Here is a 27,372-nt window from a genome sequence, read left to right as displayed (position 1 = left end):
CCAGGTGTGGTGGCACACATCTATAATCCCACCACCTGGGGGAGGCTGAGGCAGAAGGATTGCAAGTTCAAGGCCAGCCTCAGCAGCTTAGTAGGGCCCAAAGAACTTAGCAAGACCCAGTCTCAAAATAAAAAAAAATAATAATAATTTAAAAGAAAGGACTGGGGTTATATAGCTCAGTGGCAAAGCACTCCTGGGTTTAATCCCTCTAATAAATAAATAAATAAATAAGAGTTAAATACAAAATATGTAAATCGCTATATACAGAGAGAGGACAATTGCTTTTTTTTTTGGGGGGGGGGTGTCTCTGCTGGGACTTGAAGACACTGTATTTAACAAATACTTTTGAAAAGATTTTGAAGTATGAACTCTCTACTGATTGCCGCAGTCTGGCTGGGCACAAATGCCGCAGTCTGGCTGGGCACACAATCACGAGCCACCACACAGCTTGTAGATTCAAACAGCAACTCTTTATTCCTGAACTCACACCAGCCGTCTACAATCACGTTCTGGGGAAATCCACGTTCTCTGCCCAAATCCCCCTCCACTGGGCTTCTATCTCCAAAATATACTGTCTGAATCCCGTGAGAACTCAAGGGGAACTCAGGCAGCAGGATACGCCCTATTCCCAGCAGGAATAATCTTAAACCTTAAACCTGGAACCTAAACTGGGAATGCCCTAATCCGCCTTGGTCCTTGAGCAAGGTCACCTACATTCAATGTCACTGCAACATGGGGTACGCTGGCAAGGAAACTGTCATACCTACTTGGCTAATGGCTCCCAGCAACTGATCCCCATTGAGAAGTACTATTCAAAATAGACCTCCATGTTGGAATTGTTACTCATGCATTCAGAAATCACTGTAGTATAATGTCACCTCAATACTTCATTTGTGTAGAATATAACATGAAATTCCAGACTTAGAATAACACATTGCTTACCTCTCTCTATCCCTAATGAAGCAGGTGTTTCTAAATATGTTTGGAAATTGACATGTGGATTATAAAAACAACAGATTGTCTAATAGTCTATAACATGCTTTGCAGTTAGAGTACTGCTCTTTGGTCTCTCTAGTACAAACAGTGACTTTGGAAAAAAAAAAATATGGAGGACATCTCTCTCTTCTCCCTGTTACCAGTCCTCATGATCTGAAAGGAAATGGCCAAAAGTTTCTGTCCCTTTTTTAAAAATCAATAAACACTGCTTCTCACTATCATATCATTTTCAATCTGCTTATTAACTCACAGGATGTGTCTTTGCAAGGTTATGCTTGAATTAGGAATTCTGAGTCCTTCATCATGAACCTGTGTTTCAGGGTGCAGTATGCACCCAGGCACGAGGTCTGTGTTTATCATCCAAATGTTAATTGTATAAATAAAATGGCAGTCCCAGCAGTCCTACCCCAGCCCCCTCAACATTGGCAGATATCCAAGGAGGTATGTGATCACAACCTCTGTTCTGAGCTCACCTTTGCAGGTAATGGGGCAGGTATGTGGCATTAAAGAGCAGGAAGGCCATCAAAGGTTGGTAATTGTTTAACTCTTCCAGCACACACCTCTGAGTACATGGACCACACCCAACAACCTGGCAGGACGTGCTGTGCATGACTGGACAGAGGTGTTTGATATACCTGAAGCCAAGGAATGGGTTTAGGCAGGAGCTCAGGGCTGACATAGGAAGCCCAGCCCCTGGTCTGCTTGAAATCTCAGCCTCAAAATGCCTGTGTTTTAGGGAAGCAGCTGCTCTAGGTGAAATTAACCAGTTAATCAGTCATGTCACTTTTTAGCACCTGTATTTCCTCTTTAGTGTGTAGTGAAGGATTTGAGCATGTTATCCCTTAGATACCTAACAGGCTCTATTGCAGTAATTCTCAAATTAGGGAATCATCAGAACCACTTGGAAAGCTTGATGTAGTACAAACTGTGAAGGAGTAATGTTCACGGAGTTACTGACCCAGAAGGTCTGGGGTAAGGCCCAAGAATTTGTGTTTCTAATATATTCACAAGTGTTACCGAACTTTAGTTGGGGGGCCACGGTTGGAGAACTAGTTTTCTAATCTCTAATCCCTGGGTATGCTCTGGGAATCTTCAGTAGGGTATGAAAAGGGTATCTTTGATCAAGGAGTAGGGTTTTGGTTTTAGAATTATCCAGGTCCTTTGCCGTTGCGTCTCCCACCGGTTTGAAATGAGAAAATAAAATAAGACATAGCTCATGTAGTCAAGTGATCAGGCTATATCTTACTCTGCTCTCTATCTTGTGACTTGCCTAAATACTGTTTCTTAAATACAAGAAACATTTGAGAAATATTTATTGAATGAAAAATAGGATAGTGTAAAGGAGGAGATTGAGTATGATGTTCAAATGAGATTTATCTTCAAATTACCATCATCAATGCCAAGGAGTCCCAGATGCAAGTCATTGAGGGACCAGGCAGTTAGTCTAACAGTGTAGAACTGTTCTGTGTGAAGCAAAAGGATACAGTGAAGTGTACCAGAGCAGAGGAAAAGCCGGCATAAAACACCTCAAGCATTTTCGACATTTTGTTTGGCAAAATCGAAGCTCTACCAGTCAGCAATCCCTAACTGTGCCTTTTCATTTCTCCCGTATCTTAAAGACAAAAAAAAAACCTCAGAGGAGTTATTAAACATTTCCATTTTGCCTAAATTAACATTGTTTGTAATCTAATCTGGAATATTTTCATCATGAACAGTGTGACATGTACTCTGGAGTTCATTTATATCTATAGAGTGTCATCCCTTGGTATCCATGGGGGATTGGTTCCAGCATTCATTGCAAATACCAAAATCCAAAGATGCTCAAGTCTCTCAGATAGAATGGCATAGTATTTGCATATAACCCATGTGCATTCTCTCATACTCTTTAAGTCATTTCTAGATGACTTATAATACCTTGTACAATTAAATGCTATTTAAATAGTTGCTAGTCTGTATTTTTCAAGAGCTAATGACAAGAAAAATCTATATGTGTTTATTAAAGGTACAATTTCCACCCCCAAGTATTTTCTATCCAAATTTGGTTGAAGCTGAAGATGTGGAGCCCATGGATATAGAGGACTGACTGTGTTCGAGGAGTTCATGGTATGTTGCGTTCATGGTATGTTGCTTCTAAAACAGGTCCTAGTGATCTCCATCTCCTAGAATTCACATCCTTGTATAGTCTCTTCCCTTTGTGCACTGAACCTAGTGACTCATTTTTAACAAAAAGAATATGGCAAAAGTGATGCAATGTCACTTTTGAGATCTGATTATACTCCACTGCTGATGTAGAGCCATGTTGAACCAGCTCGTGAAAGTCAGTTATACATATCTCTTCTTAACTCTGCATTCATAGATGACATGTTCACAGCATGAGATCCGTAGTATAAGAGTATTTATACAATGGCAATCAGAACACAATACAACTTTGAGCTGTAGTTTACCAGCACATTAAATTCAAAAGTTCTACTGTAATCCCTTGTGCTCGCTTTATTTTTGGTGGACATCAGAAACTAGTGAATTAGCATCATGGGTAACAGAGTGGTTTTGTGTTGGTGACACTGAGGTTGTCCATGGGGCTCCTCCTTTGCATGAACAGAGTAGGTGACCCCACGAGGCTTCAAATTTCTGAATAGTGTTTCAGTTTAGGAATATGAAATAGTCTTATCTCTAGCTGTTTATGGAAGGATTGTGATACCTGACTTGGGGTAAATTTTGCCCCTGGAATATGTTTTCATCTGTCTCTATAAATCCTCTAGTAGGACAAAACGTTAAGTCAGGAATTCCTAATACCTGGTAACTGCTTAAAAATAAATACTTGTTGGGAAATTTTCTGAGAATTGCTTTTATTGTTACATATTAGCTGATGGGGAAATTGGGGTGGGGGAGCTCTCTTGACTCTTCGTTTTACAGATGAAAAATTTGGAGACCTGGGGTCATCTGAGATTTTGTGACTTGCTCATGACACTGTTAGGGGGCTCCAAATCAGCTCTCATTCAGAAAGCCACGGAGTTCACCTCTTCCTCTTTTAGTGTTGTGGTCTAAAATTCTTAGAGGGGAAATTCCGGGGAAGGAAACTCTATAGACTCAAGTTTCATGGCTTTCCCTGACAGGAAATCCTCACTAACCTTGAACTTCAGGGTTATCTTCTGTGGTTTAACACCACTTTTTCATTTCCAGTTAAAAGAGAAACTCTGCTTTCTGTCCATCGTAAGTCATGAACTTAAAACATTTTTAACTCCCTCTCGTTGCTGAGACACTGATTTCTCAAAGTAATAATGAGTCCTTTATATTCAGATGACTTTATCCCTTTTTAATTAAGGACTACATCATCATTTATAATAAATTGGAAAATCTCATTTTTAAGAGAAATTGAGCCACTGTCCTGAATAGTCTTTCCATCTCAGAGCACTCCAGGGTCCCTGCATGGAAATGAGTATGCGGTGAGGTCCTGGGACCCATGCACTGTCTGTCCCCAGGGGCAGTTATTTTCTCTGGGCTTTTTACTGTGTTCATGTATCTTTTTTGTGAACAAGGTCTTAATGGATAACATCCATCCAATCAGCTAAAAAAGCCACTTCCCATAAAAAACATGAAGGTAAAGACAATGAATATTTAATCATTGTCTTTTACAGCTTGTACATTCGTAGGGATAATAATTAGCTTCTTCAAGCTTGTATTTTCTTATCTGTGAAGTGGAGGTGTTAGTTCTGCCTACCTCATAAGTCATTGTAAGGTTTCAATGAGTTAAGACAGGTGAAATGCTTGGAAAAGTGCCCAGCATACAGAAATGCTCAGTTAATGTCACAGTTTACGAGCACTGCCGCTTTCTGGAAGTGCCCAAGCATGATGGAAAGGATGGCTTTGTGCTGTTCCACGTGTAGTCAAACTGCCTTTTAGCACATTCAGCTTATCTTTAACTCTAGACAAGCAGTGTATTTACTATCTGTTGCTGTGTAACATATTCCCCCCAATTTGGCTGCTTATAACCACAAACATTTACTATCTCACAGTCTTTGTAGGTCGCAAGTTCAGGAGTAGTTTAGCTGGGTGGTTCTGGTTCAGAGTCTCTCATGAAGTTTTAGTCAAATTGTCAGTTTGGCCACAGTCGCCGAAAGGCTCAGCAGAAGAATCTGCTTCCAAATTCACTCACAAAGATGTTGGAAGGCTTCAGTTTCTCACTATGTGGGCCTCTCCACAGACTGCTTAGGCCTTCTCATGGCATGACATCTGGATTGTGGGGAGAGAGAGAAAAAAAAAATGGAGAGAGAGAGAGAGAGAGAGAGAAGATGAAAGGTGCAGGCTATTTTATAACCTAATCTCAGAAGTGACATCATATAACTTCTGCCATATTCTGTTCACTGGAAGTATGTCATGATGTCCAGTCCCTATTGAAGAGGTAACTATTAGACTCTACTTATTGTGGGAACAAATATCAAAACAATTGTGAACACATCTTTACAATCCCCACAAGTGTTTTTCACAATCTAAAGATTTGGGGAATTTTTCCAGTTTCAGTGCACTTTGGAGATCAACTGGCACAGACAGTAGCCTGAAATGACAGACAAGGAAAGAGGATTGTAGTGACTTGTTCAAGATCGTACAGAGAGCTAGATACAGGGACTAGATCCAACTCTTTTCCTTGTAGGTATAACTGTGCCTTCTTGGCTGGGCCTCTCCGTTGGCATGCTGTTGTGTATTCTAATGTCTTTGGCTACTGAGAATTAAATATATGGTTTCTTGAGATACTGTCTGATGTGGTAATCAATAGCCACATGTATTGTAAGCATATATGATATCAAATACTTACCGGAGTTCTTTTCTTTATTTTTTTCTTTTTTGATACTGGTGATTGAACCCCTGGGTACTTTGTCACAGACCTACATTCCCAACTCTTTTTATTTTTTATTTTGAGACAGGGTCTCATTTATGTTGCTGAAACTGGCCTCAAACTTGTGATCCTTCTGCCTCATCCTCCTTAGTCATTGGGATTACAGGTATGCACCACTATACCAGGTTACATCAGCTTTCTAAAACTATGAAAAAAATTGAAAATTATCTCATTAATTACTTTTACATTGATTTTATATGGAAGGGATAATATTTTGAATATAGTGGAATAAATTAAGCATGTTATTAAAATTCATTTTTCCTACTTCTTTTTATTTTTTAGTGTGGCTTCCAGAAAACTTAAAATTAAAGGTATGGTTTGAATCATACATTGTATTTCTCTAGCTTCTCTAGACTCGCCAAATTGCCGACCTCATTCTCTACATCTGTGGTCTACCAGGGTCTTGCTTCTACTCCTAACCAAGGTACTTAAATCAGAGCAATAGAAGATGTTCAGAAGCCTCGGTTCTCCCAGCCCAAGTGACTACTGACTTGGCAGAATGAGCACCTGTGATTTCCCATCTGTTCTTGAAGGATGCTAATCACTGACAGTATCTCTGTAAATTTGTCTCAAGGGTTTCTGATAATATCTGTCTTCTGGTGAGCTTGAAATCTTCCCTGAGGACTGAACTTCCAAAAACTGAGTTTCAAAATTCCACTTCCTCTTTGGAAAAATAATGTCAGACCAAGAACCACGAACTAGACACGCTACATACAGTTACATCACACCTTTCTTTCTTTTCCTTTCCTTTCTTCTCTCCTTTCCCTCCTAACACCTTCCTTCCTCCTCCTTGTTCATTTGTTCATTCTCGTTCATTCCTTCCTTCCTTCCTTCCTAATATAAGTCAGCACAGAAAAAACCTCAAGCCCAGATCTGGTCTTCAATCTATTATAAATAAAGTGATCCATTGCATCGCCCTGACTGGACTGGATATTTGGGAGGCTGATTAGTGAGAGATGTTGAAAGACAAACAACACAGATCTCATCATTTATTGAACAGATTTCCATCGCCATCACTGTCGGCTATTGTATTCAGAAGATGTGCTTGCTCAGAATTCTTGGTTGTAATTCATCTCATGTCTGGGGAAGAAAAATCTCTCCAGCATGGTAATTTAAAGTGGTTAGTCTGCACATTCTTTCCAAACAGCTTCCAACAATGTCTCCTTTCCCTGTGTTGATCAATGAGTGGGCCATGAAGCCTCTTAACAGGCCTCTGCCCCTAATCACCCTTTTTTGTTGACATTCCAAACTGCTAAGCTCACACATGTACTGGGAGGACAGTAGCTCGAGGACACTTATTCCCTAAGAGAGAATCCTTGACTTTCACGGTATGTGACTTTGTTATTTTCCCATCCTTGTAAGGGCTTGACATTGTTTCAGAAAATAGTGTTGAATTGGGGAATGTCGTTTCCAGTTTCCTTCTCACTGACCCATGCCATCCAGTTTCTTCACTCTCCTCAAAACCTTTTTTGGAAGGAGGCAGGATGTAAAATAAATAAAAAAAAATAAAACTGTCTCCAATGCAGAAGAAGGCTGGGCAATTTGAAGACTCTTCCCTCCCAAACACTTGAAGGGAAATATTAACTGAAAAAAGAGGAAAGTTCCTCTACTCTAGATGCAAACAGAAACACAGCAAACAAGGATCATCAGGGGAATATGACAAATTATAAAAGGCTAGCATTTTCTTAACTTGTGATTTGATGAAGGCATGAAATACTGCTTCTTTCGTGTTTGGCTAATTTTGTGCATCACAGAAATCCTAGAACACCCTAATATTTTTATTCTAACTGCCATTTGAAATTCTACAATTTCCATTATTAGTGACCCAACTCATGTGGCCTCAAGGGATGCTGAGATCTGCCAAAAAGTGTTAGTTTTAAGCCTAGAATCATGATGGTTAAAGGGGAAAGCAGGGAAGATAGTTTGGATCAGAAAGGTCCTCTTCCTACATAATTTTCTGGAGGGTGGCATTTTGTAACAATAAGTTGGGATCCATGTTGTAAATCTTTTGGTTCCAAAAATATGCAACACTGTGTCAAATCATGCAGGTTACAATTGGATCACCATGGCAACAACACAAGTAGAAGCTATCACCTCCCTTGCACCAGAACAGTAATCCTCATGCATAGGGGTGGTTTTGGTGGAGATGTTGCATCTAGGGGACACTTGTGATGTCCAGAGACATTTTTGATTTGTCATAACCATGAAAGAGGACACTGGTATGTATTGGGTAATGGCTAGGGATGTTGCTAAGCATCCTTCAGTGCCTCAGACAATTCCAAACAGCATATAATTTACAAACTCAAAATACAAATGTACTAAGGTTGAAAAGAAGGACAAGAAGCTATCCTCTACCCCCACCCTGCCTTGTTCCGTGGAGGACCCTTACAAACATCCAGAGACAATAAATCTTGTGTTGGTTTTCACTTTCACAAGAGAACTCTTTACTCGAATGTACCAAAGGGAGTTTTAAGACAAGAGAAGCTGATAAGAAATAAACAACAGACCTGCCGATCCTAAAAGTGAGGTGTAGATTCAGAAAATGGACTTTGGTTTCCAATGGAGTTTCAGCTGGAGATAATTATATAAAATCAGTATTATATGTACTGTAAGTGATAGATCAGGATTAGGGTCTCATCCTCAAAGTTCTTCTGAGTGACTCGATAACACTCTGTTGAAAAATAGTGATGTAACATTTTAACACAACAAACAAAAGTTCTCTTAAAATTGCATCCACATTATAACTTTTCAATATCTTGACCATCATTTTCCAATGCTATGTATACTCCTCCTGACTCCACCTTCTCCCCCATCCTGCAGATCCATTGATAGGCCTTCACTTCCCTACTCTGTGTCCCCAGGTGCCGACTCTTCCTGACCAACTCACATGGATTTTCTTGTTCTTTAACTTCTAACTGGCTCAGTTAATGGGGGCACAGACAGGGGAACAGAGAGCAGGAGGAGAGCAAGATTAGGGTGCATATTCCCCTGGTCCCACCTGACCTTGGCACGTGTTTCCTGGTATTGGCTACTAACATCCAGGATTGCAGCTCCTGCTGGTTGGCACCTCCTGTGGGGGGTCCCAATCATCCAGGGCTCTGTCAGCCTTGCCTTCCTTCTTTTGCCCTCCAGGTCCAAGAGTGTTAAAGGCTGCCAGCTGTTGCCAGTCTCGGAGTTTTTCAATATCTTTTATTGGTTCTTCTAAAACCATCAAAAGCTTGTAGAGCAACAGAGATCCTCATTCATTGCTAGTGTGATTGAAAAATGGTATAGCCACATTGGAAGACAGTTTGGCAGTTTCTTACAAAGTTAAACCCAGTTATAACTCAGGATCTAGCAGATGTGATCCTTAGTGTTCACTTCAATTAGTTAAAATCTTATATCCATACAAAACCTACAGGTGCATACTGATAGCAGCTTTATATCTACTTGCCCAAAATCAGGTGATCATAATGTCATTGAATAGGTGACTGGATAAATAAAACTGTGGTCACCCATTCAATGGAATATTACTCAGAGATAAAAAAATGAGCTATTAAGCCAGGATAAGACATTGATAAACCTTAAATGCATATTGTTAAGTGAAAGAAGCCAGTCCAAAAGGCTACATGCTCTATGATTACAAGTATGTGATTCAGCCAAAAAGCAAAACTTAGTTGGAAGACAAAAGATCAGTGGTTACTAGAGGTAGGGAGAAGGAGAGAGGGATAACTAGGTGGAACACAGAGGAATTTTAAGGCAGTGATAACTGCAGTCTTGGATAAAAGTCACTATGTACTGGTTAAAAATGAATAAAATCTATTAATATGGTTTTATCTATTTTAACTAACATACTACATTGAATGGAAGATATTAATAATAGGGGCAACATTGGGAGGTAGAGGAGGTATATGGAGACTGTCCTTTTGGTTCAATTTTTCTGGAGACTTAAAACTACTCTAAAAATAAAGTTTATTGTTAAATATATTAATGGGAAAAACCTACCCACTTCTGTATGTATAGCCCCATCACTGATTTCTTCTTAGTTAAACTCTTTGTCGGGAATTTTTTTTTCATGCCCAATTCAAGAATATTTTCAGTTGTATCCAAAAAGATATTAAGAAAAACAAACAGGTAAGAAAACATGATCAAAACCTTGCTGCCCATGAAGTGCATGTCAGGCATCAAAATATCAGTGGCTTTTCATTTTACCAATGTTAAAAAATTAATTAAGGTGTGTGACAATCTCTGAGCTTTAGAAAAATAGAAAATGAACAAACATCCTGGTTTGCCTGGGACATTTTAGATTTAGGCCTGTTTTCTGGATATAATTAATAAAGGCACCCTGTTTTCCTCTTGAAACTATCCTTATTTGGATAATAAGTTATTTTGCAGTTGTGTTTCATTGCCTTTACTTGAGAGAGGAGTTACAAAGCAACATGAAGAGTCCAGTCCTCTTTACCCCCGTCTGTCTGTTTGGGCAATGTCTGGAACACATAGACTAGACTAAGGACAAAGGTGTGTCTGCCAGGACAAAATGTTCCCAAAACAAATGGTTTTATCAGATAAAACCATAACCTAGATTTTAAAATGATTGAATGTAACTTCTCTGGTGAGAAAAAAAAAATCAGTTTACATAGTGTAAGGATATGCTAAAGTTGAACTTTGGGCCACAGTGTATCCTTAAGAAATTGAACTATAAGAGTGTTGTGATGGGGACTCTTAGAAGTTATCTATCAACCACCTGGACTGCAGGTAAGTTCTGAAGTTTAGAGGCCCGGATTCTATACATATGTGTCTATAAGACATTGCCAGAAGCCAGTTTTTCACCTGTGAGCATGGGGACCTTCTAATTACCCTTCATTATTATCCATTCACTCAACAAATATTAGCTGGGCATTGAATGGAAAATATCACCATGAATAAGAAAGATCATTGCATTCTATTGGGAAGAGACAAGCAAAGAACAAGATATCAAATCAGTGAAATAATATAGAATGATGAATTCTCTGAAGGGGAGAGATAGAAAACCCCTCTGGAGATGCTAGTTCAGCTAATTCTGAAGAGGACAAGCATCCAGCCCTGGGAAATGCTAGAGGTCTAGCCCACAATCCCTTCTGGAATTAGTGGAACTACTGAGTAAACACTGTGCCAAGAGGAAATGTGATAAATGTTTGAATGGTTTTTCTTGATAAGCAAAAAGGAAACCAGAATTCCAGGTGATTTTTGTGGGCACTTCAAGCACTGGAAAAGAATTGTTCTCTTGTTAGGAGTCCTTCACTTTTATTGCCATTGCTCCGATCAAAATGCATCCCTAAAAGTAATCTAGATCATAGTGACCCATCTCCCTCACTCCAAGCTCTCCTGGTGACTATGACTGTTACAACAAGTTACCCAAAATCTAAGTGGCTTAAAACAAGGACAGCAGTTATTTTGTTCATGATTCTATAATTGGGGCAGAGCTCCATGGGAATAGCTCATCTCTGCTATACTCATTATTAGCTAGCTTAAGAGAAGATTCCTGGAATCATCCAAAGGAATACATACATGTCTCACAGTAGGTATTAGCTTTTAGCTGTTGCTATTGGCCAAGCTAATGCTGTAGGCCAGAAAAATTATGCATAGTCTTTCTATGTGGCCTGAGCTTCCTTACAACATGGAAGATAGTGTGCTGAGAGACAGGTGGGGCACATGGGGGCACCTGGCAAGTGAGTGCTGTGTTATTTTTTGTGACTTAGCTTCGAAAGACACATAGCACCGTTTCGGCAATATTTGATCAGTTATAGCAGTGCCAGAGGCTGCCCAGATTTAAGGAATGGGAACAGAGATCCCATGTTTCATTGGAAGTCACCATGTAAGAAGAGTATGTGGTATGAAATATATTGGTGCTATCACTTTTAGAAAATACAGTCGTCCATGAAATTATGTCCTTTAGATTTCTGATAAGATACTTCTGCTCTTCCGCTTTCCATAACTGAAGTCCAGAAGAGCATGTTGGGCAACTGTAGAGGGTGGAGCAGTGAAATAACCTGGGAATAAAAAACCCCAAATCCTCATCAGTGAGCAGGCAGACAAGAAAAACCAAGAGACTCATTCATTAGTAAGCTTTGTCCTATGTATTTGAAATTAAAATGAGTCATTGTAAGTAAGTTTAGAAAACTTTGGTTTAAGTAAAATGGTTTCCTATATATCCTACCTTCTTGGAAACATTAATATGTACATGTATGCATGTTCTCCAAGTGGGAGATGAATGATATGAAATGTCCTTCATCTTGTTTGATTGATCACGGAATTTTTTTTTTTTTTTGCATGTATCTCTTCTTTTAACAGCTCATGGAACCACTTAGAAAATTCCATCTTGCCAATTTGTGGAAATTTGTAGATCCACAGAGTAGAATATTCCATGGGTTTCTGAGGGGGTGGAATGTTAACAGGGGCTTTTCAACTCCGATTGGCTGAATTTTGTATCCTATGGTAACATGAATGAAATAACTGAGCTGAATCCCTCCAATGGATGTGTTTCTTCTGGTATGCCTCAATTCACAAACCAGAGCCTAGTAGCACAAGTATTTCAAGGGATTGCCACTGAGGTAAGCTTTCCAGGGAGAGCTGGTCCACCTATCAATGACTCAAAATGTGATGGGCAGTGGGAAGCCAAGGACGGATGTTCGCTGCTGACTGAGCTGGACTTCACCCTGCTTCGTTTGACCAAGTTCATTACTGAGAGTGATGAAACCAGGCAAAGGAGAAGGTCCTCCAAGACCACAGTAATGTACATAAGGTCTGTAGGTTAGAAATCTAGACCGAGCTTCGGATGCCAAGATTCCACTTAGAGAAAAGAAAAATACAACTCTGGAAATTAATGAGAAACACAGAGATTCCATGGGACTTCAGAACCTGGAGATTAGCAAGGCCAATAAAAGACCTAGAGGAATATGACAGAAGGCAAATTTCATAGGAGTTTGTAACATGATATTTAATGAGTTTGGTTTGATTTCGACAGCAGGAGGAAAATCTTCATTTTGCACATGAAAAAAGGAACATTTTCACGGCTCAGGATCCTGATGAGGCCTCACCTGGAATACCATTTCCATATTTGGCACTTATTAAAATAGGGGAAGGCATGGCATGGCTAGAATTACAAGAATCAGCGGAATCCCTTTGGGTTGGGGTTTTCTGGTTAAATAAATCCTATCATTTTGGCCTCCTGGGTATCTTAACAACTCCCAATGATCACTTTAGGACACATTCAGGAAGACAGTGAAAATCCTGGAAGATTCCAAGGGAAATGTTCTTGCCCACAAGTATATGAAGGTTGAAAAAGCCAAGGAAGGAAGGAGATTATTGCTCTTGGAGAGTGTGGAATTTCAACCTGAAACCAGAGAAGATACTCCATCCTCAAAATGCTGCAAGTTTTATATGAGACTGCTTGGACTCATCCTGCCTCTGCACACTTCAGATGAGCTTCTGTAGAGTGATGACCTTTCAAACAGGGTATCTCTCTGATGCTAGCAAGGAGGCTTGGAAAAGATGAGATGCCTTGTGGAGTTTAATAGCTAAACGATTGTTAAGTGTTGTTCTTCCTTCTTTCTGTTGGGTAAGGAAAAAATATGTGTTTGAAGAATAGAATGTATTAAACAAAAGCCATTTACATTTAGGAAAAAGTACTGTTTCAGATTGGGGCCCATTTTCACTTCAATCATGATCAAAATCACATCTGTATGATTTCTAGTATTATGAGCAAACCCATCCACACCCTGAAATAATAAGATTGTTCGCTTTTACCTTCTTCGGAGAGGATCCAAAATGACTTAGTTTCAACATTCTAGTTCCATATTGCTTTGTTTATCTGTCTTCTTGTTTTTATACTGCTTGCTTTTTTTTTTCCTTCTTCATATCTCCCACTCCCCACTCTTTTTCTGCCTAGAATTGTGTGCTAGTCTGTTTAGGCAGCTATTGGAATACCACGGGTTGGGTAGCTTATAAAGAACAGAAATTTCTTCTTTCTCATAGTTCTAGAACTAGAAGTCCAATATCAGATGCTAGCATGGTCAGGTTCAGGTGAGGGCTGCCTTTCAGGTGCAGGCTGCTGTCTTTTCCACTTGTTCTCACATGGAAAAAAAAAGTCAAGGACCTCTCTGAGGTCCCTTTTGTAAGAGCAGTAATCCTATTCACAATGGTTCTACCTTCAAGACTTAAGTTCCTCCCAAAGGACCACCTCCTGAAACCATCATGTTAGGCTTAGAATTTCCACATATGACTCTGGAGGGCACATAAACATTCAGTTTATGGCAATTTGTCCCTCTCCTCTTTTCACTTCCTTCTCCCACTGTAGACTCTGACCTGCCCTTTATTTACCCCCTCTTTCACCTCTACTCATTTCCCTTTTTCTCATCCCCTTGGTTATAAACCATCCATTATATGTAAGGAAGTGTCTTCTTCAAAGAAACTTTTTAGCAATTGACTTCTAATTCCCAAAGGACTTTGTGCACAAGATGAAATGACCTTTTGAATACAGATGACTTCTCTGTGACTTCATTGGTGTTCTTCCCAAATTTGGAAGAAGGGAATTGATGTTGATGAATTCACTTATTTAAAAAAAATACTGAGCATAAGCTAGGTACTCAGAAGGAATATATAGATTGGCCCCTTTTCCTCAGCTTGTCAATTGGCAGATTTCACAAAGTCTAAGTGAGAGTATGATAACAGACACTGTGGATAGGTACAGATTGCAGCTCTGGGAGACTGGAAGTCAGAAAGCTTTTATCCACTGGGAAATCAGAGGATAGGATTTGAAGCAAGCCTTTTAGCATAGAGAGAATTTGGATGTCCAGAAGGTAGAAGGAAAAGAGAATATGGCATTTTAGACAAAGGATGCATTATAATGTGGAAACAGTTTAGAGATTGGTGGGCAGGAGGGGGAGGAATGATGGATGGAGTTGGGAAGTGGGACAAGGCCAGTGGTAGAAGGCTTCAGTTAAAAGCACATGTTGCAGAATCATATGCAAAAGAGTATGAAGTCAGGCTTTTCCATACACTGGCTGAGTTACTTGGTTGAGCTTCAGTCTCTGATCTTTAAAATGAGGCTTATATTACTTACATGTCAATGTTGTGAAAACTATGATTTCTAAGTTGTAATAGTTAAATTAGGTGGTGAGCAGAAAATCCTTTGTACGGTGTCCAGTATTTGATAAAAAAATCTCTGACACATGATGGTATTCTCCTGCTGGAAGCCAGTACATTTGTTATTGGGAAAGAAGACAGGGCTCTCGAATCATCTTCATTGTACAGATAAGGACTGTAGAAGGAAATGTATGCTCTCCCCCTGTATGTGGCACTCTCTTATTGTGGGAAATATGCTGTTTTCACCCTTGAGATGGCCAATGGGACTGGTGGCAATTATGACAGAAGTATGGTCTTGCAAAGTACTTGCATGATTGGATTTGCTTGCATTTTCCCTTCTGCCATCCTCATGAAAAGAACATGCCTAGGCCAGCCCACAGGTCCCAGGAGGAGGATCAAAGTCATCTGGAACAGAGACACCCCTCTAGCACAGTGGAGATCAGAAGAAATCCCCAGCCAAGTGGAGTCTTGATCAACCAAGTCTGTCATCCTGCAGACATGTTTAATCAACAAGCTTGTGATTTGTTCTGTAGCATTATTGTGACAAATGACAGTTAATATAATACATATGTATGTGTATGAATATATATAATATATATGTTTATCTATATATGTGTATAACCCAGAAAAACTTTAATCATAATATTTAATTTTCTTTTTCAGGTATTGATGATATTAATATTTGTATGTTTTTAATTTGCTAAGATAATAACCTATAGGATTCTAGTTGGTAAGTAATAAACACATATATCTTCATGATATTTGAAAGGGTATTTATTTGCTATTGGAAACTGGAATATTACATACACAGTCTTTCACTGGATCTGAATCATTATGTTGTATTAAATGAATATAATAGTATAGGTCAATCCACACAAAGTAAATTTATCTTTGGAACATATTTCATGTTGTGAAACTTTAGTTTCTTACCAAATTCTGGTGAAACAGAAATACTTCCATTCATTTCAATGGGATGCCAACTTGATTGCCAATTATAGAAAGGAGTCTAGGTATTAAAACATTATTGTGAATTGGCCTCCATAGTCATAGAGTTGCCAAATTTTCTTGCCAGAAATCATTCAAAGGTATTTAAATATTGGAAATGTCTTATAAGCAAATGGTGCAGGTACTGGTAAGGAAATGAAAAAATGTGGAGAATAGTTGAAAACAGAGAGAGAAAGAGAGAGATAGAGAGAGACAGAGACAGATTTAAGATGGCAAAGAAGGTGTTTTGTTAAACTTGGACAGTTTTGCAGTAGATCAAATGAAGGCATTGGATGAAGCCTTAAATTTAGCCATTAAATGAGTTTCTACTTTATCATTTAGGATAGTGCCTGACAGGAAATAAATGTTCAGATGTTGAAATGTTTTGTTTCGCAACTTTGAAAAAAAAAACAAAACAAATACCTCTAGAAGTTACCCTTGGAAATAAGTATTTTCTCCTTGTGTTTTGACATTTGAACTAAGCCTTTGTCCTATGCTCAGGACTTTAAGGACATGAAACATCATAGATCAAACACAATAGCATGAAAGCCATCTTAGTCAAATGGCCCACAGACAGTAAGAGCACACAAGAATCTTTCTATTCTCTCTCTTCAGTCTTCTCCACTTTCAGCAATGTTTGACCAGTCACTATTCACGTGATGCCCCGTCGTGGCCACGGAAGACTAGCAGGTGTAAAGTTGTTCCTGTCCTCAGCATTCAGATTCAGGTTGAGGAAGTGAGACACAGGTGTGTAAAGAGTGGCAACAAGATGGGCAAGAATGTCATAAGTGACTGTGAGTAAGAGCAATCATTTCTAAAGAAAGAGAAATTGTAAGAAATGGGAGGGAGGTTTCACTTTAAATAATCCTCATAGGCAATTAAAAACTGATTTGGCAAGTGCAAAATCAAGCTGGTAAATGTCTTGCTTTCCAATTAAGAGTGTAGTGGGTTGAAGCCTCCACCTCAGCCCTCTGTAGGAACTCTATGCTTTTACTTAAGTAACTGATACAATTGATCTTAGAGGCACCTTGGACTTTGTGAAGAATTCAGCTTCTGCCAGTTGGGATATGCTGAACTACATGTGTATCCAAATTCAGTTACTGTTTATCCAAATTCAGTTACTGTTTAGATCTTATTCTATTTCCTATTCTTTTGTCTTACATCTGCCAATTACCTTAAATCCTTTTTTAGGAAGTGTAACTGACTAGTGAAGAGTATAAGAAAGTCATTTCTCTTCCCCACCTCTCAGTGTTCCTCAATTATACAATGAAAAGCTTGAATTAAGTTAAACCAAGTTTATTTTGTCCTTGCTCTAAAGCTTTAAGATTACATGAATGAAGGAAAGATTGTCCATGAATGAAAAATAGCTTAATTCAGTCAATACTTACAGGTTGTAGACATGGAGACTTCCTATGTAATAACATAAATAACTTGATTTAAAATCATCGGGAAAAGTTGATATATTAAAGGATTTTAATTGTAAACTTTCCCTCTCAAAACAAGACATTAATTTTGTTCTTAGGGTGGTTAGGGTATATAAATAAATACGAACATAAATGTCTTTGTGTGTCCTGTATACGGTGACACACATCAGGTCTTGTGGGACATCAACGGTATCAATGACACATTTCAATTGCAGAAACTTTTAAAAATACACAGCAATTTTAAGGGTTTATTGACCATATCAAATGTATATTCTTAGAGGAAAAAAATAAAGAATGTGTATTTATTCCTTACCTGAAAGAAAACAAGCAAACCCCTAAGGGGTGTTGTAATCTTGTGTCATTATCCACTGGCATTTCTTAACCAACAAGGGAACCTTCACAAAAGGGTAGGTTTGATTTCCTTAATGGTGATTTTTATTGGGAGCCAGACTGGGGAAAGAGGGAAAAATGGAAGGTGAGGACTATGGGAAATACAATTACGTTGTTGTCTTCCCACAACAACAGTTTATTAAGCAATCACTGGTGGCTGCAAAACTAGTATGCTTCTAACCAGTTCTTATAAGAACTTCACTAAATATTCAGGATGAAGTACATTTCTAGTCCTTAATTAATTTGATTTTAGTTACATTTAAACTGATGCTCTCCAAATAAAAAACTAAAGAAAATAAAAACCCCAAAAGAATCTTGGAGCAAGAAAAACACAGACTTGCTAAAAATAATTGGGAGGCATACATTTTAAAAATTGGAGACAGGGAAGAAAATAAAGGTACTGCTTTGACATCTAACCCCACCCTGATGTTACTCATGAATGACTTTAGCAATCGTATTCTTAGCACAAAACCAAACTTAAAATTACTGCCATCATAACTGAAATTTCTAAATAAAGAATTGTGCTTCTGTTAATGAGTATGAAATTTATCCTCTAGGAATTAATCATTAAGATAAGAATGCCAAGGACTATGATGTTGATAAACATTTCAGAACTTTAAATTCATCACTTCCGTGGGATAAAAAGTTGATAAAATAATTAAGACAAAAAAGATTCTCTAATATCTTTAGGTAGAAGCCCTGACCTGAAGTTTTAGTAGATTAGAATCATCTTTCTAAACAGAAAAGATACACAATCTTAACTAGATTGGCATGAGTGTTGAAAACATCAATAGATGTTTCCATAGTGTTGATCCTCAGGAACAAATTAAAACAACTACTAAGCCATGTCAATGAGGAGATGAGCAGTGAAGATAATCTACACTTATCATTGGCTTTGGAGCATATTGTATTTTTTTTGTGTGTGTGAAATCATCTTTTGTTTAAGCTAATAATTAAACTTGTTTGCAAACCTTGATGAGTAGTGAATGATGGGTTTCCAGAATAATGCTGAGACTCAGAGGACAGACAGCTCAACGTTGCCAGGTAATGTGTTCCTAGGCGGTAACTAAAGGTGCCAGATTGCCACTACTGCATGTTGGAGAAAACCCAAGGTATGTATTTGAAGAACAAAATCCCAGTGGGTTCTTATTTTATCTTCAGTAATACCAACATTCTCAGAGATGTTCAAATCAGGAACTATTTCCTTTGTTGAAGGGCCAGAGTTCCATGATAAAAAAAAAAAAAAAAAATCCAGGGAAATGAGATCAGTCCCCTTATTCTACAATGCTTCCTGTCTCCTTTTAATTCCTCTGAAGTTCACACTTTGGGGCAGTTGAAGATTTTTGCTAGCATAAATCATGTGAGGTGAGCCAGCTAAGGGGTAAATGCTAGAGACAGCCAGAACGACAGACCTGTTTTCCAAACTAACCCTTAAACCATAGTTGTACCTCTTACACCCATTTCCGGGACCCTCTGATAAGGATATTAGCTTGTCTCTTTTGTACTAAGAAATCAGGGAGATAGGGAGGGGAGATGGGTCATGAATTCAGACACTCTTTGAGCAAGATGAAAACAAGCCAGGTCCCCATCACAGTGGACAAACAAGACCCCAGGGAAGGGAAGCGGCTTTACTTGAACAAAGTCACCATTTCCTGGAGGCTGAAGGGGGAATTTGATCTAAAATTCCCTTGCTGGCCACCTAGAAAAAGCAATAAAAGTCACTAGCGGTGCCTGGCTCCTTTTATTCTATCACTTTATTTGCTTTTGATTAACATTTTACATTCTTTTATTTATTTTGGGTTGGTTTAAAACACACATACACGCGCACACACACACACACACATATACACACACAGAACCACCTCAGAATCTGACAGGGAAATAGCAATGGATATTTTTGATTAGATGCATCTTCATTCAGGGATTGGAAATCAGTGCCCTCTTAGGAGATTTCCAGGGTGGTCTGGTATCTTCTAAGATAAAATGGGCCTCCCTCTCCTGTGGCTAAATGAATTGTAAACTCTGTAGCTGTTCTTCATGACTACACTCTATTTATGTAAGACAGAGACACTGGATTTCACCTCGAGGGACACTTCAGGCTGCTGGACAGACTTTCTTCTTTCTCCCATTGCCCTGCAACAGTTGCCTCACAGTAGACTTACTCTGGCTTAACTTTCCTATTGGCTTCCCAATGTAGTTTGAATAAAATCCACAGCTGATGTTGACCTCCAAGATTCTATGTGACCTGCCCTCGTTTACATCTCCAAACTTATCTTCAGTTCTTCCAGTTCACCTCCACCTCCAACATCCCCACCTCAAGTTCTTGGTCTTGTCATTCCCTCTCCTTGGAGTATTCTTTCCCTATTTTTTTTTTTTAACCAATAGCTCCAGTGTCACCTCTTGGGTGACACTTTCTCATCCCTATCCTTTTTAGCTTAAATTGTCCACATCCTCACATCATTTTATTGTATTTCCTTTCCAGCATCTATCACTAATATCATGGTCTTATTTACTTGTTTACTTATTCATTGCTTACCTCTTCTGACAAGCAGAATGTAAAATCCAAGATGGCAAAAACATCTTATATGGATGGCTATATGCCCAGTACTTAAAACACTTCCTAGCACAAAGTTACGACTCAATTAAGATTTGTTGAAGGAAGTAGAAGATGTATACTGCTGTCTTCTTATTAGCACACTGCAGCTAGAACGAGTGGCTTCAGAGAGTCTCTTTATAATCGATTTTGTTTCCTTTGCATGTCATGTTATCCCCAATCCCCAGCTATGCCCACATACACATGACCTTTGTTCCGTTTACCCTTCAAACTATGTCATCTCCAGGAAATCCCTCTCGGCTGTCCCAGACAGGATTGAGTGTTTTCTCTTCACTTCTTTGGGTTAGAAGTCAAGTGCTGTAGTCACTCTGAGTAATCGTGTCTCCACCAAGCAGCAGCAGGTCTATTTCCCTCAGCATCTGCAGTGCCCAGTGCAAGCTCTGTTTCCTTGAGAGCCTTAATGGCTATTTGCTGAATACATGAATGTAACCTCAGAATACTTCCAAACAGGTGGACTTTATTACCTTCCCACATTGTGCATAGAATGCCCATGATACCAAAGTGTTGAATACAGGCACGATAATTAGACTCTTAGAATGTTTTCAAACATGTCAACTTTATTACCTTTCTATGCTGTTGCATGAAACGCCCATGGTGTTCCACAGGAAAGACTTAAGTCATCAGCCTGGTGCTTTTTTTATCTCCTTGTTTAACCTAGTAATTAACACCTTTAGAGTTCTTATGTTTTGCCAGGCTGCAGCTGAGGCCCTCGCTTGGCTAAACCTCCAACTGCTCCGGGAGGTAGGGAGTGTTGGACCTACCGCCATCGAGTTGACAAAATCCAAGCTTCGCTGCCCAGCATCACAGAGCCAGTAAGTGCTGGGGGCAGGGCTTGAACCCAGGCAGTCGAGGATGTCATCTCAACCAGGGAGCTCTACCACAACTTCATATAGATGTCACCAGTAACTTCTGCCCTTACGGACTCCACATGATTGGAAGTAATACACCTTAAACATCGGATCGGGTTACTCTCCTTTTAGAACACCTCTGTGACCTCACAGAGCCTTGAGGAAAACATGCTCAGCTTGCTGCTGTAGCCATCAAGACCAGTTCCCTTTGGCCTCTGTGTCATTCTTTAGCTACCTTCTCTCACCATTGCTCAATGTGAGCACTGTTCCCAGCTTCTCATGGCCTTCAGCGGGTCTCTTCGGTCTACTCATCCCTCAAGATTCAGCCTGTATATCCTTTATCACCTCCGGAGTGGAATTGACCTAGTCCTCTCTGACCTACCTACTGCAGTTCTCAGTTGCATTTCCTGTGTCTCTCACCACTGTAAATGATGTGTGCTGTTTTATTTCTCTGTCTCTCTTATAGGACAAATTTCTAAAAGCAGAATCTGGTCCTTTGTGTCTGGGATATGTTTTGGAACGTGACAGGAATATATTAAAAAAAAACTACAAAGAAGAAAAAAAAACAACTTACTAACAATATAAGAACACACACACACCAGAATGGTTAAGATGTAAAAAAGGAAGAAAGAAAAATATCAAGTGTACATGTTCTTTCTCAGATTGTTTATCTATACCTACCATTCAACTCCTGAGCATGTTCCCTAAAGAAGTGAGGGTTTATGATCCTCAAAAGACTGGTTCAAGGAGGTTCATAGTAGCACTCTTTCTAATATCTAAAGACTGGAAATCACCTAAATGCCCACAAGCATTATAATGCATAGATAAATTGTGGTATACGGTATATATGAATTTAAAGAGATACTATGCAACAATGAAAATTTTAAAAATCTGGAGTTATATTCAATGATATAATGAATCTTACAAACATCTCATTGAACAACAAAAACCTAGATACAAAAGAGTCCATCTGTATGGCTCTATTTATGTAGTTTGTAAACTGGCAAAATGAATCTTTAGAGATAGAATCAGAAGAGGGAGTCATTATCCTGGGTGAAGGAAGTGATAGCAGGAAGGGATCACAAGGTGGCTTCTTGGATGTGGGTGACTTTTGTTTCTAACCTGGGATCTGTTCACTTTGCAAAACTCAAGTTGAGCTCCTTTTTTGTGTCCTTTTGAACTTTCCTTGTTCTTAGTTGGCCAAAGGGCTGAGAAATGTGTTGTGCTTCTAATAAAAAGTAGAGAAAATAAAAGATGAAGGGAAGAGGGAGGGAAAAAAAAGAAAAAGGGAGGGTGGAGGAGGAAGAGAATTTTTTGAATAAATAAAGTTAATTAAAAGAAAAAGTGCTATAACTTTTTGAAATCCCATTTCCATTTACTTCAGCTCTTCGGAACCACCAACAGTGCAATCTGAGTCAGCTCAGAATCCTCCTGGGAACATGGACGCTTTAACGAGCCTTGTTTTAGATCCAACATTATACCCAGCTTCATTCTATGCAACTGTAATCTCACTGTGAAGCACCAGATGGTACTTCTGGTAATGAATGTATCCTTCTAGGCAAATACCCACATGGCTACCAGGCAGTGAGTGAGCAATTCTAGCTCATTCTGCTTAAGACATAATTTAGTGAGCTTGCCAAAGGATGCCTGATTGTCAATTGTGCTTGAAGGAAGTGGGCATGATTAAGTTTTCTTTTCAAGACATTTTTCTTTTCAGGACAGTGGAGATGATGGGTACCCACACCTTCTGCTAATTTGCAGAGATTGGATGCCTTTCACAAGACAGTGGTTCCTTAGGACAATGTGTCCATTGCAATGGCCACGTTCATACTATTTCTGTAGTAAGTTGCAAGGTTATATTTCTTCCCCCTGTAATACAAGTGAGATTTGATCTGTGTTTCTTGGCTCGGGCAGACACGGGAAGATCAAACACAAGCTTTGTCAAACAGACAGTAGTTGTCTGCTGAGGAAAATGTGTCTCCGCACTCTCTTTTCCTAAGGCAAGTAAGTGAGAATGTTAGGAGTTATGATAGTGTGGAATTTCAGATCAGGTAAATTGACAAAAAGTCCTGTTGTGAACCAGAGTGTTTCCTTATGTACACATTGGCAGCCCCTTGAAAGCAGAAAACAAGCCTCAGACTGTCAGCCGTTATGTTTAATATTCCTTGATGTTGATACTGGATATGAAAAAATATTGTGCATTTGTTTTGAAAGCTGTGTGTGTGTGTGTGTGTGTGTGGTCAGTACATTAGAAATAACTTGAGGACAAAGTACCACCTAGAGACTCACAGGTCATAAATTAGCAAGTAAAACTTTTTGAATGACATTCCCTAGCTGCTAACCTTTTCTGGAAAGGTACACACCTTGACTTTTATAGACAGTTAAAAGCAATTGTGTCTGTCCTATATGCTTATAAGATTTATAATTGTCTTTGGTCTACGTGTATGATTCTGTGTTCATGTATAAATTCAATCGTCAGGGCCTCATCAATGTGATGAAACATGAAGCGATGTTTTATTAGAAGAATTGCCCAACAATGAACTTGAGACTCTTTCCCCCAACTGCTTTGACTGAATTTCCCCCTAAGGTATCCAGAATCAGTTGGATTCCTTGTAGAAACAAAACTTCTCTCTTCTACTTTCTGTTTCAGTATGGCTTCAAGTCAAAATAACCCTGTGAAATAATTGCTCTTAGTTATTACATCTTATTAGCAGTTATGGTCAGTTAAATATCAATGTGCATAAATTGAAGATTCTTTCCTGTAGATTGGTTTTTATACCAAGGGGTGATCCCAAGAGGCTTGCAAAGAAAGGGAATTATGAGGAAGGAGGGAAAATGAGATTTTTCAAAGGAGTAAAAGAATGGGTTAGCAGTATTCTTAATTATTATTGTTGTTGTTGTTGTTATATATCATGAAGCTGAAAACGGATAAAAACAAAACAGCTTGAGTAGGTGTGGCACAAATAGAAAAAGACAACGATCTGAGGCTTGAGCAGAACTTCCATAAACCAGCAACTCGCCAAAGGCCTATCTGCCCAAGCACACATTGGTGTAAGATTTCTTCAAGGTCTGTTTCCAGCAAAGTGTCAGAGAGATTGACCAGAGGTTCGACCTCCTGTATAATTATCTGTGGCCCTGCCAAACTCCAGGCTCCTCCATGGATGGAGGATAGGGAGTGGGTGGCCTCTGTGCTGTGCTCCTGCCTCTAGCTCCACCCAGTCATTCAGGCCGGAAGCTGCAGGAGAGGAGGCCCCCAGTGTTAGTAATTTTAGGTGAGTCAAAGGCTCCTTTTAGAAGCTGGGAAAGACTGTGGATGACTTCAGAAAAAAAAATACACACATATATGTAAAAATAAATGTTGATGCCAGTCTTAGTTGGATTCCCCCGGAACCAGATCCAAGGCAAGGATTGGAGGGCAAATAGTTTATTTGGACACTACAAGGAACATGGGTAGGTGAGGTAAGGAACTGAGGAAAGACAGCCAATAAAGGACATACTCTTAAGGCACATTATACAAAGGTGACTAAACCTTAAGCTCAGGGGAAAACTAGAAAAATGATGCAAACACACCTCAGTTCTATCCCAGTCCAAAGACCCCCCCCTAAACTATTAGTCATTGGTTAGGGATGCCCCTGGTAGGATGTGAATTCACAGGCTCAGAGATTGTCAGCATGCAGCATAATGTGGGATCTGAGCCCAAGAGCAGTCCCATGGCATGATGCAGGTGTTGGCCATAGGAAATCAGACTGTGTGGACAGCAATGATAGGGAAAATCCGGCGGGTGTGGGTAGACTGAGTCTGCTATAAATATACCTCAAGATCTCCTATTCATAGGATGCCCTAAAAGTCTTCCTGGACCTGTTTCTTAAAGAATCCTGTTTGTGGGGAAAAGGATACCTAAAGGAAAGCTGGCCAATGTACAGATGAATTCGCCCATTAACATCTTTGAGAAGGACCAACTTACAAGCTCAATAATGATTTCAATTGGCCAAATAATTATTCAAGAAGGAAGGGATTCACTGAGTCAGTGGGTACCTTCAGGAAGATGGTCAGGAGTCCTGGGGACTCTTTAAACTCTTCTGACTCACTGTGTCTCATAGGGCCAGTCATGTGACCTCTTTTTATGAGAGTCTCTATCGAGGGAATGGTATAATAATGGCCTTTGTCATTCTTGGGAAGAAAGATGCCCAGGCCCATGATGCCATGAGACTCCCAGCTTCAACGCCCCTGTATGACACTCTTCCTATTTGTAATCTGCTTTACCCCAAGCAATGAGTTGAGTCAACAGGGCAATCCTATCTCTGACTTTTGGAAACTGAGTCCCAGAGCATCAGCTGGACGTACCAGGATTAACCCATGAGTCACTGTCATCATAAGAATTAGGGACCAGACCATCTAAATTCCAGGTCATTTGTCAACTCTCTAGGCCTTACCATCTTCTCCTGGAAAGGGGAGAAGGTTTAATGGTAGGCCTGGAACTACTATGAGCCAGAAAGACTTATTTACAACCTGGGGACAGAATCATCCAGGGAAGATGAGTTCACTCTTTAAGGCCATAATTTTGTGGCAAAGGACAACCTAAAAGTACTGGGAAATAGCAATACCATATCCTCCTCCTCTTACACTGAGGTTATAGTCCAATAAATCCATTGTAAATTGGAAATATCATAAGTTGAAAATGTACTTAACCAACCTACCAAATTCTGTGGCTTAGCTTAGCCTACTTTAAGTATGCCCCAAACACTAGTATTGCTGTGTGGTTGGGCAAATTCATCAAACACAAAGCTTATTTTATCACACCATGTTGGATATGTCATGTACTGAACTGAAAATGATAAACAACAATGGCTGTGTGGGTGTACATCGTGAAGTCTCAAAGTCAAAGGCCATCTGTCATTCAGCCACTGCTCCCATGTTCACTGAAGTGGGATCATAAGCTGTCCGATCCAGTTTATACTCATGGTGTCTCATGTTGTTGCTACCAAGGGACAGGATCAGGGACTCTGCTGGTGTCTTCAAAAATTTTAGATGAATGATGAAATGGCCTTTGAAACATGCAGTGATTTTTATTTTATGTTTTTAATTTTTGGTACTGGGGATTGAACTCAGGAGTGCTTAACCATTGAGCCACATCCCCAGTCCTTTTATTTTATTGTTTTAAATTTTGAGATAGGGTCTTGAGAAGGTCTATTGCTTATGGCCTCACTAAATTGCTGAGGCTGGCCTTGAACTCGAAATCTTCCTGCCTCTACCTCCTAAGCTGCTGGGATTACAGGTGTGCACCTCCATGCTCAGTTGGTGATTTCTTTTAATTTTTAAGTGTACACTTGCCCTATGAAGGAGCAGCCCCACTAGTGAGGACCAACCCAAGAGAAATGGAAATTGAGTCTCACACAAAACTCTCTGTGAAGCTGTTCATAGCAACCTTATTCATAACTGATAAAACATAGAAACAACAGATGAATGAATAACTGGAGTACACTTGACATACTATGGGGCATCCAGTCAATGAGATACTACTAAGAATAAAAAAAATGTAACTAACTACTGACAAATGCAACAGCATGGATAAATCTTCAATGCATCATGGTACACAAGAGAAGCTAGACACAAAAGACAGAATACTGTACAATTCCAATAATAGAGTATTCTGGAGAAAGCAAAGCTATGAGGATAGAGGACAGATTAGTGGTTCCTAGGGCTTGGAAATTAGGGAAGAGTTTGTGTACAAGGAAACAAACAGCTCAAGGAATGTTTTAGGGTGAGGGAACTCTTGTATACAGTTGCATGTGTCTGTCAAAAAAGGGTAAATAAATTCCATCTCAGTAACAGAGACTCCCTCCCCCCCCAAAAAAATAAAATTGTAGGTCCATGTTAGGTCACTGAGACATTTGTGACATGGGGGAGGGGAATAAAAAGAGATAAGTGTCATAAAAGCCATAAAGAAACCATTCTTATAATAATCTATTAATATCATAATGTCTCTTTTAGAGCCCAAACTGTGGGCAACAGGAGGCTGAGGCCCAGAAGTCCTGTGCCTGACTCATTCTGGCCATTGTAATATTACTTTCAAAAGTCAAATCTCTCTGTCTCTCAAACACACACACACACACACACACACAC

This window comes from Marmota monax, unplaced genomic scaffold (genome assembly GCF_021218885.2).
Source record: "Marmota monax isolate L192 unplaced genomic scaffold, Marmota_monax_Labrador192_F-V1.1 WCK01_AAM20220418_F8-fsc00014, whole genome shotgun sequence".
NCBI classification, from domain to species: domain Eukaryota; kingdom Metazoa; phylum Chordata; class Mammalia; order Rodentia; family Sciuridae; genus Marmota; species Marmota monax.
Note: the sequence above shows the minus strand (reverse complement) of the source record.